Genomic DNA, 21,158 nt, shown 5'->3' with positions numbered 1-21,158 from the left:
CATAGTGGAGTAAATCAACAAAAATACACCCACGTATATATATATATATATATATATATATATATATATATATATATATATATATATATATATATATATATATATATATATATATATACCCTGGTCTCTGGAACTGAAAGGTTGTCAACAGCTGCAGTGTCTTGAGAAAGGCCATACATGGCCGAAACCAACCCCAGAATTATTTATCTGCGATTAAGCATGTGATGTAATAAACTTTTTTCACTTCTTTGAAAATTTGGTGAGTGCCCTTAATTGGACCTACTGTAAGTGGCCATATTGACTAATATTTGTGGAACAGTACCTGTTACCTTAGAGGAAGCACCCCATTGTCAACACTTGATCATTGTGAGTGCGGAATTGGCGATATATATATATATATATATATATATATATATATAAAAGGAAAATTGAAAAGGGCACTCATCAAGTTTTGTAAAATATCAATTGAATTTTATTGGCATCTGATAACCAAGCGTATCGACGTGACGATACGTTTCGGTTCAAGATAGACCATCCTCAGGATAAGGTACAGCCTAACAAACAACTGTAAGTAAACATGCAACCTGGCATCCACCTTCCAGAGAGGATACAAGCGTAACGTCACGTCGATACGCTTGGTTATCAGATGCCAATAAAATTCAATTGATGTTTTACAAAACTTGGTGAGTGCCCTTTTCAATTTTCCTTATACCTTGATGTTGATTCATCAGTAGGAGTACCCCCGCTATTATGAGCATGGAACAGAGTGCGGAATACTTACAAAAATTATATATATATATATATATATATATATATATATATATATATATATATAGATAATCGGACAGGCACACACACACACACACCCTTACATATATATATATATATATATATATATATATATAGCAGCGTTGGATGGTATAGCACTCCTGGCGTCTGGTTTTCAAAGTAATAATTAAGGCCACAAACGTGGGTTATTAGAACGTTTCAATGCCTTTATTGTAGCAGCATTTTCATCAGGTATAAAATTTTATACCTGATGAAAATGCCGCTACAATAAAGGCATTGAAACGTTGTAATAACCCACGTTTGTGGCCTGAATTATTACTTTGAAAACCAGACGCCAGGAGTGCTATACTATCCAACGCTGCTATCTACACTACTTTGTATGGGCACCCGGCGCAGAGCAACCTAAACGGAGAGCCGGATCCCTGCTGTTTGCTATATATATATATATATATATATATATATATATATATATATATATATATATGTGTGTGTGTGGGTGTTTTGATATTATTGTTAGTATTATATATCTATTTACAGGTTTTTTTATTTAGCACAGCATATTCAGTTATGCTTCATTATTGGAAACATTATAATGCTTAATTTACAGTATATGGCACTACAAGGGTTCCCGCAGCGCCTAACTTAAACACATAAGCTGAACAAGAAAACTGTCACTTCTACTCCTTTTCCACTGCTGCAATAACCCAGGTTATTGCAAGGCCTACCGAGGTTGCAGCTCAGTGCAAAAGGGTCCTGGAAAACTAACCCCGGTCCAGTATTCTGGGAATCTGACCTGGGAAGCTACCAGGCTTGGACCCACAAAGGAACCGTGTAAGGCTGCATTGTAAGCAGGTGACCCAGGTTGTTCCGACCCAAGTAACGTTATAAGCCTACGGAGAGCCGGCTAACTAGTGCTTGGAGGTGATGTCATCTTCAAGCGCCAGCAGAGGGAAGGAAGCCACAAGTGGTTCGCAGCACCGTACATAGAGCACACATTAAAACAATACAGTATACACAAAACTAAACATAACAGTAAATGCAGAACAAATACAGAGCACAGGTAACAATTAGCAGCACAATTCTTAGTACACAATACAGCTGAGATAAAGGAAAGCAAAGAAGTTGTCTACATTATACCAGGGGTGGGTTATCATTGGCAGAAATTTAATGAACACAAGTGAGAAGAGATGTGGGTATAGACAGACGGTGAGTAAGAGAGCTGTAATTAAAATGCAAGAAGCGGGTTGTGAAAACAGGAGGGAAGAGGGCCCTGCTCCAAGGAGCTTACAGTCTAAAGGTCATAACACTCAAATAAACAGCCAGGAGTCCTGGTTAGGTTCTGATGTATAAATTATGGAGATGATGATAGAAGTCAGAAAAGGAAAAGGAAATGAGGACAGAGCGACTGCTCGTGAGAGCTTACAAGACATACGCCTAAGGCTAATTAAAAAATCAAAGCTTTATAACTTAAAATATACAGTTTTGTAAAGACCTCATATATATTAAGAAATAGACACTAATCAGCGACTTCGCAGTTCGGACCATTATCAAACAACTGTGCGTGCACGTCAGCTGAATGGCAAATGCACAGCTGCAAATAGTGCCAAAATTCCTGACCGCTATGTAGTTAAAGTTTGATCACAGTAGTTTTTGAGGAGAGTCAGTGACGTCAGTGATGGCCACTTTCATCCTGTCTCAGTCGCAGATTAGTGGGATGGTCAGACTTCCTCACAATTACACAGAAAGCAAAAACTGTGAGAATTGCAACATGATGTGTGAGTGGATAGCGATTAGCGATCCATTTGCAATTTTCTCTTTCACTCTGAGCATCGGCTTTCTCTTTGCAGTCTACAGCATATTCTCAGATTACCGATAATCTCTGAGTCAGGCTCCTAGTCAAGACAGATTATCCTTTATTATGTGCAGAGGTTCGGTCTCCTGATATTTTTTTTTTCTTCATTCAGATTCCATTTTGCTTATCTGCAGATTCATTTTTGGAAAACAGTTACTGGTATTGTACAAACTTAGAAATGACTTTATATTAGCAAGACGCATGTGTTCACACCCCTCTAAAATTACTCTTCAGCTCAAAAAGGATGACCGGTTCAATAGGTTGAAATGCAACTGGTCCACACAGGAATGGTTGACACTTTTTTGTTATGCTAACCATAACCCTCCCCCTAGTGCCCAGCCTAGCCCTACCACTGGTGCCTATCCCTAATCCTCCCAATAGTGCCTGAGTTTGGTATGGCAGTTCAACAGTCAGGATTCTGACGGTCAGTTTATCAACATCTGAATTCCAACCGACGGTACTCTGACAGGGGGCAAAAGCAATTATGCCCCTTGTGGCCTCGGTGGCTCGCCACAGGTCATGGACCCCCAAGAGGGAGAATAGCCCCTGTCAGTTGGAATCCCAACTGTCGGGCATTTAAACAGTCAGGATTTCGATGTCAGACTACTGACTGTCGGCATCTCGACTGTCGGGCCGTCATCCGGCAACCCTAGTGCCTAACCCTAAACTTGCCTCTAGTGCCTAATCCTAACCGCCCCCTTCTGCAGCCAAATACTAACCCTTCACCAAGTACCTAACCCTAATACTAACCCTCTGCAAGTACCTAACCTTAACTGTCCCCTCTGGTAGCCTAACCTTAGCTCTCCCACAAGTGCCTAACCCTAACCTGTTGTCAACCTATTAATTGACTACAGTATCTATCTACTGCACATCTGCCATCCAAATACCTACACTACATAGAAGTAGTTAGTAATGTAAAAAAGTTAATCCTCTTTCAAAACTGTGTTTACACTTCAGCTTAAAAACACAATAATCTTTTGCTCACCAAGCCCTAAAATATTATGAGTGTAATCTCATGTAACAAATTTCACATACGATGATCTGACAAATCCAACAGCTAGATTGAGGAATCTACAGTCCTCTTACATAAAAATAAATGTTACATCATATAAATTACTGAACACAGTATGTGTGTCATGTGTGTCATTTGCAAAGCTGCATCTGTTTAAAACATGAATTGCTAAAACAATGTCCTATGGGAAGTTGAGACCAAGTATATTTATCTGGTCTTCATTACGGATGTGCGAGTACGGATTGGGGGAATCTGGAAACCCCCAATCAGAACCCACTCTCCGGGCCTGTTCGGGAACTCCTGCCCGGACTTGGAGTGCGGGTCTCCAGACCTCGCAAGATCCCCCCGTCGGATGTTGCGAGATTTGGACCTTTTAAAGGGGCAGGCGGCCGGACACCTTCTTCACTCCAGTCTAGCAGAGTAAAGAGGCAGCGAGGGCCAAAGTTTGGAAATGCCTGATCTAAGCCCTCCTCCCCCCCCCCACTAGAAATTTTAAGAGAGTTAAAACAAAGCAAACAACTGTGCCTTCTAAAGACATGGTATCACAAATCCCCAAGGAGAGTCCAAGGGTGTTGGCGGTTGCGATGCTTGACCTTCCCATTATTGTAAGGGAAGAAGAGGTGGCTCCTTCTAGCATTTGCAGCATGCCCTCTGCATATGCTGGAAGGATCCCCCACAGTCCGGGTCATTCCCCTGATCAGGATGTTGCAGGAGCAGATGGAGAAAGTGATTCCACAAAGCATGTAGCTCTTGTGGATGAAGCCCTCCATATGCTTTAATAGGATACAAGGGGGAAAGTATATTAAAGTCAGAGGAATACACTCTGGCCACCGTGCTCGATCTTCGGTTTAAAGTGTATGTTTTGTCTCTGTTTCTGGCAGACACAAGTCTACAGTGGTGCAAAGACCTGCTGGTCAGAAGATTGCCATCTGAAGTGGACTGTGACATGGCAACAGCACACCTGTGGCTACGAGGAAACAGCTCACATTTTCTAACCGTCCCACTGGCAGTGATGCAGGGCAGACAGGAGCGAGTTTGGACATCTGGTACGGACTAAAGGACCTGCCATTGTCGCAGCATACGATTTTATGACCATTGAAAAAATGGTGGAGGATTACTTTGGTAACAGCATTCAAGTAGACATGTCAGACAGTCTGTACTGATAGGAAAAAAGGCAGTTTGTATAAACTGGCTCTATTTTACCTGAGTTGTCTCCCCTCCAGTGTGTACTTCGCAAGAGTTATTAGTACAGCCAGTCTTCCAGCTACCTCGGTGCAACCTTTTGGACTAAAAACAACATTATGGAGGTGTGAGGTATTCAGGATAGATTTGGAATTAGTGGAAATTAATGTTATGGAGGTGATTAATAGCGTAGGAGCAAAAACAAATTCAGCAATTTTAGCGATTTTTATGGTTATGTTTAAAAAAAAAATACAGATACAAAACACTGAACGATGAAAGGTGGTGTTTTGAAACAGATCCAGATCCAAAACACTGCTGGTGATACGGATTGAAAACATGTTTCAAGAAACACTAAAATTGCCCGGAGCACATCCCGAGTCTTCATGCACCCCAAAACACAATGTTTCCATACCAACTGGTGGTGATGGAGGGATAATTAATTCTGTTTGCTTTTGCAGTCATAAATGGACAACTGGAAGCCATGGAGTATTCTGGAGGAAAATGTGATGGGATCTTTTTGACAACTGGAACATGGCTGAAATTTGATCATAAAATATTTCAATAATCTGGATGCATGAATGAAAATCACAATTTTGCAGTCTGCAGGTTAATCTCAATGCAAGGTTATGGGAACCTATGTATATATAAATGCCCTGAAACTAAAGCTTGTAACATTTTGATTACATTTTTTTTCCCATTATTATATAGAAAAATGTACAGAATATTTCCAAAATATCTAGGAGATGGGTTTAAACTACATGGATACAGTTTAGGGCCCAGCAGCCGCAATGATGGAAGGGGCAGTATAAGACCCACCGAAGCCACACTCTGGTTGTAAAAAAGTTATTGTGCAGACCAATACTGAAGACTACAGCTTAATATCAGCATGTGCAATCACATTCTTCCTAGTCTGTACATGTAACCAGGGGAGACTCCAGAAGGGGGCTTTAGCAAATACGGGAGGCAAAGCAACTGCCATTCCTAACTGATTGACTGACAATTAAGGGGAAATTTACTAAGAATACGAATATGATTTTTCATAATCATATTCTTAATACGAATGAATACGACTGCATATGGCTGTTTTAGCCGTATGCAAATTTGTGTTCCGGGGGATAATTTTGTATTTGGCATAGTAAATGCCAAAACTATGAATACGCCTAAAAAAATCGTATTTTATTATGCAAATAGGAATTTTTTTAGGCGTATTTGCCTTAGTAAATGTCCCCCTTAGTGTTTCTCCCGTATTTGAATTTTTAATTGTACTGCAGCCCAATCCCTGAAGCTGCCACTGCATGTAACTGTAGCTGTGCACATAGCGTAATAGGCAGCTCCCAAGATGAGGCTCTCAGTGGCCCTGGGTAAAAATTAAAGGATTGATAAACGGGTTTTTTTTTCCAAATATTAGACTGTTTTAAAATCAATAACTGAGAGGAAAGGCAGCAGCCTGGCAAAGGTTTCTGAACCAGACGGCTATATGAACAAGTCTGATTTTTAGTGCTAGAACAACACAAATAGCGTACGTTTAATGCATGTTCCATAAAGTGCAGCACAGAACAAAAAAAAACAGATGATAACAAATATTAGCATTTCCAGTCAAAGAACTTGCAGAACAAGAAATGTCAGTAAACCGGCCAAGTACTTAAAAGCCAGATGAGTGAAAGAATGCGGGAATAGTCAGTGTTTGCAGTCTAAAGATGATGCAGGATCCCCTCGCCTGTGACCAATGAACATATGGGCTAATATACCAAAGTATAATGCAGCCAGCAAGACCACCTACATGAAGCATTATTTTAGGTTCTATTCCAGGAATACATAAGGCTTTATAAATATAATGTAAGGAGCAATATAAATGCCACAGTACACAGTTTAATTACAAGCATAGAGTGGTCCCACACAGACTATACTATAAAAACCTGCTATTTCATATGATGTCAGATCACCCAGGGCAAATGTAAGCATTTCTTTTTCATCATATATGAAAGTAGTGAATTCATTTTTAAGAATAAAAATAGACCTATGTAATTATACCTGAAGTATAAACATTTAGAAATATGTATTACATTTGCTGCAAAGATTTATTTTTATGAACTAGCGGAATTTACTCTCTGGAAGAAGCAGCTTATTATTAGCATTTAACAGTTTTCTTTTCTGTGTTTGTGATTATCTAAGCAAAAGATGCCATAAAACATATCTGCACTGCAATGTTCTACTGCCAAATAGACAAACAGGTTCTGATACAGAGCTGTTAGCAAACTGGGTGCAATTTATTTCCAAAAACCCTTTATAGAAAATGATTGCATTTGTAGGTGATGTATGTGGCACAAAGGTGCGTGGCGGGTGGCACCGTCACTTGTTGGTAGCTTTGAGGTATGTGGCAAATAATACAGCAAAGGACTGTGCATAGTAAAGAAATCTTTATAGTGCTGATTTTAACTAAAATATCTTAAATTCCTAAAATGCACATTAAGATACTGTATATAGAGTTTGTTTTGATGCTATGATTGAAACAATAAAAACCAACTACTCTTCCTTTTTACTTCCTATTTGTTGTAGATAAAAATAATTGTTTGGTTATTCATAGGTCTATTTATTATTATTAGAACAAAATCGACATCTTAATACAATTTAATAGGTTGATTATAAACTATAATCCTAACCTCCACTACTGGCTACTGTCCCTTATGCATAGCATAGAAACATCTCTAAATTATTATTTAAATATACTGTACCCATGAATCTAATACTTGCCTACTCTCTCAAAATGTCCGGGAGTTTCCCTTAAATTGGGTGGCACTCCCACCCCCATGGAAAGCAGATAAATCTCCCCCTCCATCTAATCACCTCTGGACATCAGTAGAAGTTACAAACATTGAATTTATATAAAACAATATGTATTTTAGATTTAATGGTCTAAAACACATAAAAAAAATATTTCCAAATAAAAATATATATATATTAAATATATAATCATGCTAGTGTTGCTAGAGTTATAATGAAGATAAAACACTGCACAGAAATTTGGGTAGAAGAAACAAAAGATGAAAAATCCTCAGCATTACAATGTGCCAAAAGGAAACAAAGAAAAAAGCACATAAATCTATAAACTGAGGCTATGCATCAAGTGTCCAAAACCAGGCGTTAACTATAAAATCTAGCTTAAAAACTATGCCAGATGGATTAATTTAACAACTCAATTTTACAAGATATACAGAAAGGAGTATGGGTTTCACTTCAGTCATGGAGGGGCCTGCAGTACATTTCCAGAAATCCACTGCAGGCCCCCATTGGCACTTACAGGGGTAAATCGCACCTTTTTTTGTGGGTGACCTGCTAAAATTCATTTAGTGGAGGCCATAAAATTGAAAAGAAAAATTAAAGGAAAGGTTATCTGGTTTCACATTGGCTATAAAACTCTGTATGCACTGTCATAACAATAATAAGGTGAAGAATTGTATATGCCAAACCGCTAGTAAGGAACCAGTAAATTCCTCTGGAGGTGTTCTGGGTGACATCATAAGCCACATGAGAAGAAGTCTGGAGTGGTCACAGCAAGCCATAAGAAACTTTTACTACCATTTATGACCTTTATTCTTGGGCTGGGTATATTGGGTATACTTTTTAACTTTTTAAATTTATGCCAATAATACAATATTGTTTGCAAGCCAACAGCATGTTCAAAGCAGTGCTGCTCACACCGAAGCCTAGTAATTCCTGTAAAAAGTACAAGATATTTGAAGTCACAATATTACGATTTAATAAGCACCTTACCAGTGGATTTGCTGCAGTTATTTAAAGGGATTTTATGAAAAATGATTGAATGTCAACTGTCTAACATACAGTTACTGCTAGCCATAGTCAATTAATGGCAATTTAGTCTTTTATTTTTCAATTCAACAATATTATCACAAAACACAAATACATACTGTATTCACTGGACTGCTAAACCACAATATATGTATTGTCATATAATGTATTAATCATAAAGTTATTCACTGTTGTCTTGAAATTCCAATGTAGCTGTTAAAAAGGTAAAATCTTACCTCATCAGTGCATTATGAAAAAATTAAGCTCCTCCCAAATATTTAGGACAGGATTACAAAACAGAGAGTAGTAGAAACTCTGACATGTGTATGAATCAATAAATGTTGAAAGTCAATTTTGGAAGAGCAAACTAACAATCAGTGCCAGATTAAGGTCCACATGGGCCTGAAATCCATGAAGGGCCTACTGCTGTAAGGGTAAGACTAATAAAGTGTAGGCATGACTAGTTGTGTGAGTGTGGTCTGGATGATGGAAAGGATGTGCTGTATAGCTAGTGCCGGCCTACCTACATCCATTTTACAATGGAAATGTAACAAAACCGGGAGGCAGATTGGCCATAGACATCACAGGGAAGATTGCCGGTAGGCCAGTGCACCTGTGAGGACATTTATCAGCCGGTCACTTATTTTTATGATTTGGCCATGCCCAGATTAGTGGCCCCCTCCCAAAGAGGACACTAAAGAAGTAGGCGTGTATGAGTCAACAGTTTCCTGAGATTATTTTAGCTAGTGGCAATCAAGGGTGTGGTATGATAGGCCGACAGTTGGGATTCTGTTAGTAAGTATACTGACATCGGAATCCCGACTGCTGGTACTCTGACAAAGGATGGGAACGAAGATGGCCCCTTAGGGGCTCGCTGGGCTTGCCACAGGTTCTATTCTACCTCCATGGGGGTCATAGACTTGGTGTACTGACTATCGGGATCCTGACTATAGAGCCGTCATCATGCACCCGGTAATCAGCACAGATTACTAGCAGTTTCTTATTCAGACCACCATCCTTATAGAGGTGATTTCTCCACAGTTTACTTTACCTCCTGGTAAATTGTGACAAGCTGAGTTAAGCTCTTAGTCAAGGAAAAGAGCAGGAGAAAGGGCTTATCTAAGTTTCATAAACAGACTCCTAAGACTGTAAGCCTCACTGTGTCAGGAACTTATTTGACTGATTAAAAGGATTCTATGCATAATAAAAGCGGAGTCTAATAAAATGCTTGGAACCAGAAGTATGTTGGATCTTTCCGTGTTTTGGAATATTTGCATACCATAATGAGATATCATCAAAATATCATTAATATTTCATATACACCTTACTGAAGGTAATTTTCTATTCTAAATTAACTGATAATAAATAGTGGAGATTTGGTTTATGAATTGATCAATGCATTGATCAATTCATGAACCAAATCTCCATTATTTATTATCAGTTAATTTAGTGTGTGCAGAGCCCCTACAATGTCTGTTTAAACAATGTGGTCACAAGCCATAGGGCACCCCAAAACTAGGAAAGGTGAGTGCCGATGTTTAGTGTGTATATATATATATATATATATATATATATATATATATATATATATGTATGAAGTCCAACCGTACATAGTCACTTATATAACTTAGTCCTTGATATGTATGTCTGCAGCTGTCTCCGCGGAGCTAGACCAATGCTCCAATGTACCAATGGATATATGCAAAAGAAAGGAGAGGGAGTGCAGAATAAGCATATGTTTACAAACAGTTTTACTTGTGTTAATAGCTCACATTGAAGTTAAAAGCAATCTGCTTGCCAAAGGTGAAATGAACGTCCACGAAAGCATCAAGCCAGTAGGAGAGACCGGGACCAGTCTTGCAGCACTGCCAAAAATTCGGTGGACCAGGATGTCTGCATACAGTGTTGTCTGTCGGAGGCCAAGCCCAGCGCGTTTCATCACTGTGGGACTTGATGAACCCCCTGACGAAGTCCCACAGTGACGAAATGTGTTGGACGGCTGCTAAGCATGTACTCTGATGCATTTTTATACATAATGTGTTTTCTATATGCCATTTAGAGATATGTAATTGCACACACTACCCCAATGCCCACTGTTGAAGTGCTGCAAACCTTGTAGGGTTGCTATGGGAATGACATAGGCGAGTGAGAGCCACTGATGTCTTCCCTATGCACCTGAATTGAGGTAGCCGGATTGCCATGGTGACGGCGTCAGCTGGTGTGAGCCATTGACGTCAGAGCTGTGCGACCAGGAGGAGAGGCGTGCGGCACGGAGGAGTGGCGCTGTGGTGAGTGGGCGTAATGACGGCAGGCTGTTCCCTTTTTAAATGGTGAGTGTTGTTGTATCTGAATGTATGTCTGTTTGTCTCTTCTTCATATAGGGGATGCACCCCGAAATAGCCTGTCGAGGCTAATAAACCATTCGCTTATTGTATTGTACTGCAGTGACATGCTTGTTCTTGGACTACAGGAACACTGCTTTTATATATATATATATATATATATATATATATAGAAAAGGAATGGAGGAGGCGCACGAGTAAGCAATAAGTAATATGAATTTACTAAACAATAAAAGCTCACATACATGGGTTTTTTTAAAGATGCATATAGATGTCACCAGCGTCCGAAAGTGCATGCACACGGAAATCCTGGTTCAGCGGTTCAGCTATGCAGCAATGTTCTCTCCACAACCCAGGACACAGACCAGCAGGTTCACCGTCAGGATGGACAAGCCCTCAACGCGTTTCGTCCAATGGACTTCGTCATGCAGTCTTGGAGTGTTATGCACAGTGGATCTTTCTCACTGTGATATCCTGGAGAGGACTTACGTACAAGTTCCTCTCCAAATAATACCGCTTTGCCTACTTCCTCATTGTAGTTGAGACCAGCGAATTTAATATCTGGTCAGTTCGGGAACCTTAGAGGAACCGGACTTGTTGTTGTTTTTTAATCTGAGGCATTCTACTATCGAGTCTTTTTGCACCCCTGATGAAGTCTGATTGACGAAACGCGTCGGGTTATTGTGATAACTGCTATCTGACTCTTCATGAATTAATCGGATGAAATGATACTGCAATTCTGCATATTTTGCTAATTTTAATAAATTGTCTGTATAATCTTATCTGATATTGAGTATGTTGACAATTACCATCAAAGTCTAAGGTGGTGGTGGTGATACACTAGGAGTCGCACTCTATATTTTCTTTGTGTATTCTGCCCTTATAGAGTTGCTGCCACAGACACGTTCTTAGCGCAGTGAAAGGGTTATTCCTATATATATATATATATATATATATATATATATATATATATATATATATATATACACACTCGATCGTCTGCGGCACTGAGGACTGGTAAATAACTCATACAACAACCATCTTAGTAGTTAGACGATTTGTCCGGCACACCGGACTCGGCTGATGGCACAGGGCCAAACATACCTGGGAGCTGAGTGCCGACTACCAGCCGATTTATATATATATATATATATATATACACACAAAATAATACCACTGTGCAAAACCTCTCTCCAATGGAGGAATCAGATCCCCTGTTGCGTGCTGCTTTACTCCAGGACTTAAACCAGGGTCCAACGTGTACTTGTAAGCAAAAGGAAAGGAGAAGCACACAATGAGCAAGATAAAACACAGTTCCTTTACTTGTAATGTACACTCACATACATGGGGGTTAAAGATAAACAGTTTGCCACGCCCTTGGACTGATGACATCGGGATCCTGATGTCATCCGTCCAGGGGAGTTGGGCGTGGCCTATACGGAAGATGGAGTGACGTCACCAGAGTGAGGCGAGCGGAGACGGGAAGCGGCAGCGTCTGCAAGTCCAGCGTGAGAGGCTGTTCCTGACGAGAAGCCAATATCTCCTATAATGACAGTGGTTCTGTCCGCCCCCAGTCACTCAGGCTTGGCAAGCTGTTTATCTTTAACCCCAATGTATGTGAGCATATATTACAAGTAAAGGAACTGTGTTTTATCTTGCTAATTACATAGTTACATAGTTACATAGTAGGTACGGCTGAAAAAAGACTTGCGTCCATCTGGTTCAACCTGGTTATGCTATATTTTATGTTATTCTAATTTAAAGTCTGATTTTGTTACTTAGATATAACCCTGGATATTTTTGGCCAATAAATGATTGTCCAACCTTATTTTGAACGTATTTATTGTGGTCGCTGATACAACTTCGCCCGGAAGAGAGTTCCAGAGTTTGACAGGTCTAACCGTAAAGAAATTTTTCCTGCCCGCTGAAGAAAATCTTTTTTCTTCTTGTCTATACTCATGCTCCCTGGTCCTATTTTCCATTCTAGAAGAAAAAAGGGATTTAGACAGTTACTTGTGTTGGCCCCTAATATATTTATACATGTTGAGCATGTCCCCCTTAGATGTCTCTTTTCTAATGTAAATAGTGCCAACTTACTTAGTCTTTCCTCATAGGTTAAATTCTCCAATCCCCTAATAAGCTTTGTTGCTCTTCTTTGTATTTTTTCTAATTCAGCAATATCCTTCTTGTAGTGTGGCACCCAAAACTGTACTCCATATTCGAGGTGAGGTCTTACCAATGCCTTGTACAGGGGCATAATCACTTTTGGGTCCCTAGTTTCCATACCCCTTTGGTGCATGCTAGAATTTTGTTAGCCTTTTTTGCTGCTACGTTAAAATGGGCGCTACACCCAAACTTGGGGTCTATTAGGACTCCAAGATCCTTTTCGAGTTCTAAATTACCTAGTACCTCACCACTAAGGGTATAACTTGCACACTGGTTGTGTCTCCCCAGGTGCATGACCTTACATTTATTTCCGTTGAACTTAATTTTCCACTTGTCGGCCCATTCCTCTAGGTTTTCTAGATCCTTTTGAAGTGTGGTAACATCCTCCGATGACTTGATAACTTTGCTTAGCTTTGTATCGTCCGCGAAGATGGAAACATTGCTGAGTAACCCAATCCCAATATCGTTAATAAAAATGTTAAACAAAATGGTCCCCAAGACTGAACCCTGTGGCACTCCACTTAGTACCTGTGTTGTTTCTGATACTGCCCCGTTCACAGACACTCTTTGTTCCCTATTACACAGCCAGTTCCCTACCCATCTGCAAATATTCTCACCCAAACCCATGGCTTCCATTTTATTTATTAGTTTCTTGTGTGGTACCGTATCAAATGCTTTAGCAAAGTCAAGGAAAATCAGATCATCAGCATTCCCGTTGTCAAGGTTTTTGCTAACCTCCTCATAGAAACATAGTAGATTGGTTTGGCATGAGCGATCTTTTACAAACCAATGCTGGTTCGTACTGAGTAAACGATGAAGGTCTAAATATTCCAGGATACAATCCCTTAAGAATCCTTCAAAAATGTTACCCACTATTGATGTTAAACTAACCGGTCTGTAATTGGCTGGATCCTCCTTCCTCCCTTTTTTGAATATTGGCACTACTTCCGCTACTTTCCAGTCTCTTGGCACTATACCTGTTGACAGGGAATTGCTAAAGATACAGTGTAGTGGGGTAGCTAGTTCTTCCCTTAATTCCATTAGTACCCTTGGGTGAATCCCATCTGGACCCAGTGATTTATTTGTTTTAATTTTGCTAAGCCTCTGTGTTATTTCACTGGGCGTGAAATCAACAACGCAATCTGGATTATTTGACCTTCTTGTGGTAGGTGTTAGTACTTCAGTCTGCTCTCCCTTAGTAAACACTGATGAGAAGAACTCGTTTAACAGTATTGCTTTTCCCTTTTCCTCTGTAACCTTTCTACCATTGGTGTCCGTTAGTGGACCTATGTTTTCCTTAATTAGAGGCTTACTATTTATATACTTAAAAAAAATTTGGGGTTGGATTTGCTTTCAGTAGCTATTCGTACCTCATATGATCTTATGTGAGCTTTGTGCGCTTCTCCTTTCCTTTTGCTTATATATATATATATATTATAATTCTGTGTATAAAACTATAAAAAAAAAGGTTTTACTATCAGTTGTGCTCAAACAAAAATTTTTTTTTTTTTAATATTTAGGAATTGGGAAATGGGAGACTCGACCTGAATTTAATACTAACATATTCAAGCTGCAATAATATAAGAAGCAATTGGCAGAAATAAGTGGCCTACAATAGAAAATTCTGTAATTGTATTTTCTTTTTCATTACAGTTAGTACCAACTACAGTCAGTATGTTCCTTGAAGTCTCCTCACATTTGCCCTGATTGAGTGAAAGTCTATAAAGAGCTTCCCAGACATTGCTAGTGGTAGCTGTAACAGTGTACATGGACGTGTTCCCACATTTATCAAACACTAGACTGCTGTCTATGTGCTTTTTCAATTCATGGATATTTCATGGATAGGTCTTTTTACTACATATGCAAGCTGTGAAAAAGAAGTGCCATGTGGGTGCCAGGTCTGTCAGCACTTTCATTTCATTGTAATTTGCTGTTCTGTAAACAAATCAAGTATTCTGACAGACGTCTTGATATGTTAGGTTAGGTATGCATTTCTCGACTTCCAAATGTAAGCGCTAATGATTTTGCTTTTAACACAACCTTAGACTTCCTAAAAATGTGCGAACAACCCTAACTTCAGAGGATGACAAAACAGCTGCATATTATTACATAGTAGATGTACTACAACAGGCCTCTTTATTGCTAATAGCAGAAAAGTTGCCTACAGTAAATGTAAATCCTTTTTTCCCTTAATTCACGTTCCACACAACTGTCTTTTCAGATTTCTATTTTACTTTTATTTTACTTACATAAAACATTCTAGCACTATGGTTTGTTTTATGAAACACCAGACACAACTATACTTTATACAATTTAATGAAGACTATAGCTAAGGATGAGCGGTCTATTCATCATCCCTTAATTTCTACAGAAGTAGGTCAAATGAAACATTTTTACATAGCTTTGTAGAAATTGGCATTCATTATAAAGTAATATACTAGTATAAGGATACTATGGGGGACCTACATTTATCAAACTCTGAAAACACTTCATTTTTCATTATTGAGGCAGTGCTAAGCAGGCCTGCCAATAGGGGGGGTGCTTTGGGAACAGCTGTCCCAGACCCGGCCTCTCTGAGAGAGAGGGAAGGGCACTGGCAACCAGGGCCAGCGCCACCACTAGGCAGCTTTCGGCATTTGCCTGGGGGTGCTGGCCACTGGAGGGCAGCACTTGGGAGCAGGTCCCTTGTCGCCCCCCCCAGGATCGAGGTGAGCGGCGCTCACACCACCCCCCTTCCCCCCACCCAAGTGTGATAGCGCATCCTCCCCCTGCCATAGAGCGGGTGAGGGGCTGGTTGCAAACCATCCCCCCCTGGAGAGACACGGTGGCCGCATCACACCCCCCCCCCCTGGAGCGGGAGAGTGGAAGGGCGCTCCGGTACCTTGCACCGGCCCTGCTGGCAACTCATTTTGCCCACCGCGCCCCCCACCACTGCCGCTGCTGTACTGCCTGCACTCTTAGTGCACTGAACAAAGCCCTGCAGAGTCCTGGAAGCTTCTTCACCTCCAGACACCGGCAGCCAATCAGAGCTCGCCTATCACCGGCAGCCTCTCTGATTGGCTAACAGTATACCAGCTCGGATTGGCTCACCAGCCGTGTCACATTTTAATTGGCTGCCGGCATCTGGAGACAAAGAAGCCTTCCCTCCTGGAGCAGGGCTTCGTTCAGCCACAGTGCACTGAGCAGGAGGCAGCACAGCAGAAGGGGCAGCCGGGCTATAAGTAAGGGGGGGGGGGGGGGGGGAAAATTAAAAATCCGTCTTCAGGCCCCAAAATTCCTAGCGCCAGCCCTGGTGCTAAGTTTCACCAATATTAAAGTAACAGTAAACCAGAGGAATATTGATTTGGTCCGATGATTTTGTGTCCACAGTACTACTTTCAGCAGGTAAAATGGCTTTAGTACATAACAGCTGGCTATTTAGTGAGACATTATTTAGAAACATGGAGATGTCTGTGAGACAGGTCAGGCATTCCGCTGCTGATGTCTGTGAACACATCGCCCGGCCAGGTCAGCACTCGCCGCCGCCAGCTAGTTAAAATGTCAGGACCCGCTGCCCACTCCGGCGTCCCCCTGATGAGGATCACTGCCCGCCCCCTGCTCCTCACCGCCCGCTGCAGCTCCCCGTACATGTGATAAATTGCAAGCTATTGGCTCATTAAGTGCCAAATTGTATGTGAGCCTCCCGGGGAGCTGCCGGGCGGCTCACAGGCGAATTGGGTCCGACTTGTCCTAAGGACAAGTCGGCCTAATGTATGGGGGCCCTTAGTCATGACAAAAACAAAAAAAAAATAGAGATGTGAGGGTTCGACTCTCCTTGGTTTTTAATGACAAATTAGGCAAGTTCAAATTGATCTGGATTTTTCTTGTTTGCTATCCAAAACACAGGAAGGGGCAACCAGGTTGATGCATGAGGGGGTTTAGCATCATACAATTTCCAAGTTACCAACATTGTAAAGCAAGGGGCAGTGCTACAATAAAACAATTCTATGTGCCCCATGATTCTGAAGACTTGTCCACTGTCTGGGAAGACCGTGAGGACCACCAGATTTTCCAGAGCCTCCTAGCCATTTGGGAGAGTAGGCAAGAATGTTGAGGGCTTATCTTGCAAAATCTCATATCAGATCTGGTCATACCTTATGTATCACACTGGAAAATCAGCTTTGTGTACTACATCGGTGAGGTTCACAACAAAATGTGCACCAATAACGAGGATCAGCAAGAATCCCACTGTTATCCAGTTGGTTGTATGGAATAAAAATCTAGTACTGGATGAGAGCAAATGTAATTTGGAATTCAGTAATTTGCTCCTAAAATTTAGATACAGACAAGATACTGTAGTTGAATCTGTTTGATTTAAACACATTTACTGAAAGTTTTTGTCCATTTTACTTGGTTTGTGAGCAAATTGCTGATTGTCACTTGCACCCACACAGTATAAGATTTTCAGTCTAATCAACTAATTTAATGGTCGGATGAAAGTTGGTATACTGTATGGCCAACAATTGCCATGTGCCTGAACAGTTGGATCTACACAAAAAGGCTTATTTTAAAATAAATACTATGAGGCTTTTATTTGCAAAAGAATCTAAATCTGTCATACTTAACATTCTAATTATACTGGTGTTATTGCTACAGAACTGAATGTCTTTTAAAGTCCAAGACATAACCTTAAAAAAACATGCAATTCCAAGCAATTAAGGTGCTGGTGAAGATGACAAGGGAATGCTATGAACACCAGAATTTGCTTTACTTCATTAAGTGTTTCTCTGCAATGCTTCAGGTGTATTTACTTTGTATAAACATATGCACTACAAAGGGGTTTTGGTTTAATCCCTCTTTACAAAAGAAAGGAAAAAAAAGCATACAATATGGAGTTACGCTTGCTAAATCTACCATGGAAGTATACTGTTTCCAAGGGTTTTCTGTGCACCTTCACATACCATGAAGTTTGCAATGACCGAGAATAGGAGCCATTCTTGATGTTATGTAAATCACCGGGCTAAACAAAACAATGTAAAAACGAGATGAACACTTGTAGCCATCCTGTACTATAATTACATATGATTATCCTACTAAAGTATGCTAAAAATGTCATATTATTAAAATGCCATTATTCAATATATCCCTTTGTAAAGCTACACTATATATTTAACTATGATTACTGGTGATACAGAGAACAGTCTTAAATATAATAATCTATTGACTGTAGTTCTGCCTGGCGATGATCATTTGTAAATGGATATAAAGTGATCAAAATGGATCACTGAGTCTGCTGAGGATTTGGCCACCTATGTGTAAAAAAGTGTATCTATAAATAGCCACACATAAAAATAGTGTAAATATGCATAGAAAGATATACCCAGCTCCTTATTAGTAGCATACAGTACATGCAAGGTTTACATTGGGTAAGCACTCATATACACAACAAATTTATTAAAAGGAAAAAAAAAATATAATAACATAAGCAATTATAATACTCAAAGCTATATTATATATACAGTACACACATACATACACCATGCAATCTATATAATAAGTTGTACAGTGTGTGTGCATGTCTGTCGCATTGAGGAGACACCCTTGCACTCAGAGTCGCCAAATGCGGCAACACAGTACTTCTGAACCCGATGGTGTGCACCTCAAAGTCGTTTTGGGGGAATTTAAATGGTAAATTAAAAAAACACCAAGGTTAAATTTGCCTTGATTGAGAAACTGAAAAAAAAAGACAGATGATCTGGGAAACAGATGACGAAGGAACAATACACCTGATTTCACTGCTGTCTGAGTATGAAAGCAAACATATTACATCGTTATGGTGGAAACTTAACAATTAGGAATAACTGGAGATATACATATAACACACATCACAGACACGTATACACAGTACACCACATACAGCACACTACACACTCATATATACGTAGCACACCTCACACACTTACACATTGGACAGATACACACAACACACACACACACACCACATGCAGTAAAACACACACCCAAAAATAGTACAACACACACACAGAACACACACACTTAAACATTGCACAGATACAAACAGCACACTACACACACATATATATATATATATACGTAGCGCACCTCACACACTTACACATTGGACAGATTCACACAACACACACACAAAACACATCACTCACAGTACAACACACACCCACATTCACAACAGTACACACAACACATGTTTAAATATTGCACAGATACACACATATATATATATATATATATATCATACTTGCCTACCTGACCCTCTCCATGCGGGAGAAAATGCTCTGTTCCTGGACTTCCCTGGTAATGTATGATTGCCATCACCTGTGGGGAGCTAGGTAAAGGTGTTTCACCACAGGTGATGGCAATCATACATTACCAGGGAAGTCCAGAAACAGAGCATTTTCTCCCACATGGAGAGGGTCAGGTAGGCAAGTATGATATATATATATACATACACGTAGCGCACCTCACACACATACACATTGGACATATACACACAATACTGTACATACATAACACACCGTGAACAACACACACCCAAAAACAGTACAACACACACAAACTCACACAAAAAATGCATCTCAGGAGTGGATGTGGAATTCATCAACACACACAAGCTATCAAGACAGTAGCTGTGTGTTTCAAACAAAAACACCACAGCTGATTTCATTGCTGTCATTCAGTATCAATGCAAACAAACACAGTCTAACATTATGGTGGAGATTTTAACAAATTACAATCTTGGGGCTTTGGCACAGCATAAGACGAAATGTTACAGCAATTTTAGAAATAAAAAAATAAACAGTGGGGGGGGGGGTCAGCTAGTTATATAATATACACAAGATGATTAAAGAAAAAAAACAATCTGCTTTAGAGGTGGATTAGCAATGAGACAATCAGAAGCTTCCAGCTAGTATGTGTGCTTTCTATCTCTACAGTAGGAGTATTTGTGTAGGCCCTGACACACAGGCAACTGTTATGACTTTTACAGGTGTATTTGCCAGGGCTGGATTAACAGTGGGCCTGATGGAGCTACAGCTCCAGTCCCACTCTTGAAATAGGCCTATTTTGTAGCTGAGGGTCGGGGCTTTCCAACGAGCCTCTGCATTGCTAGCCCCCCGGTAACCAGAGATACCACTGGGCAAGCTGGAACGTTTTCCCCATAGGATAACATGGAACCTGCTAATTCTGACCCCCACCCAGTTCCAATGGCTGCCAGTTCCCCCTCCGGCATCACTGAAGCTCGAGGTTGACCTCAGTCGATCCCAAATCGCTGGGCCTTCAATCTGATACCAGGCTAGTCCATATGGGTTAATTGGTTGCAGAGATTATGGGGCAGATGTATTAAGCTTTAACAAGAGATAAATCCAAGGGTGATAAGGAGATATAAACATCCAGCCAATCACCTGCTATCTGCCATGTTACAGCCTGTGTTTGAAAAAAGTCAGTAAGGAGCTGATTGGTTGGACATTTATCTCTCCTTATCACCCTTGCATTTATTTCTTGTTAAGGCTTAATACTGTACATCTGCCCCATTGTGGGTAAACCAATTTTTTAATTTCTGAAATGTAATTTCATGGCTGTTCATGTTCTTCGAGTGCAGATTTCTCTGGAACCAAACGTCCCAGTTTCACGGGACTAAAATCATTCATATAAATGCGTCATTTGGTTCTGATGATATAGCCAGTTGGTTAAAGGGTGGGGAGGGTGGTTTTCTCTCCCCCTCACATCAGAAAATGCAGGGACTAGGCTGGTGTAAAAGGGGCCAGCCCAGGAATGTCCCTGCATGATCCTGGGACCATATTCCTGGGTAAGTCCCTGCATTTATTGGTGTGAGAGGGGTATTATTTCAAATAGCCGGGACCTGCAGTGCTTTGAATACAGCCAGGCAGCCCCCTGCTCTTTGTCCGGCTGTCAATGGCTGTCATTTCTGCCCGGCGTTGGATGTCCCCCAGTTACCGCGAGCATGTATTCCCCCTTGGCAATGAGCATGTAA

General features: G+C 40.4%; 1 protein-coding gene across 1 annotated transcript in view; it reads right to left on the bottom strand.

Annotated features, from left to right (window-relative positions):
• LOC146005778 (protein PTHB1-like) overlaps nt 1-21,158 on the bottom strand; it is a 489,046-nt gene that overhangs the window by 14,875 nt on the left and 453,013 nt on the right. The gene's annotated exons all lie outside the window — the stretch shown is intronic.

Source organism: Crinia signifera, chromosome 5 (genome assembly GCF_055691185.1).
Source record: "Crinia signifera chromosome 5, ASM5569118v1, whole genome shotgun sequence".
NCBI lineage: Eukaryota > Metazoa > Chordata > Amphibia > Anura > Myobatrachidae > Crinia > Crinia signifera.
The sequence above is the reverse complement of the archived record's forward strand: the minus strand, read 5'-3'. Positions and strand labels throughout refer to the sequence as shown.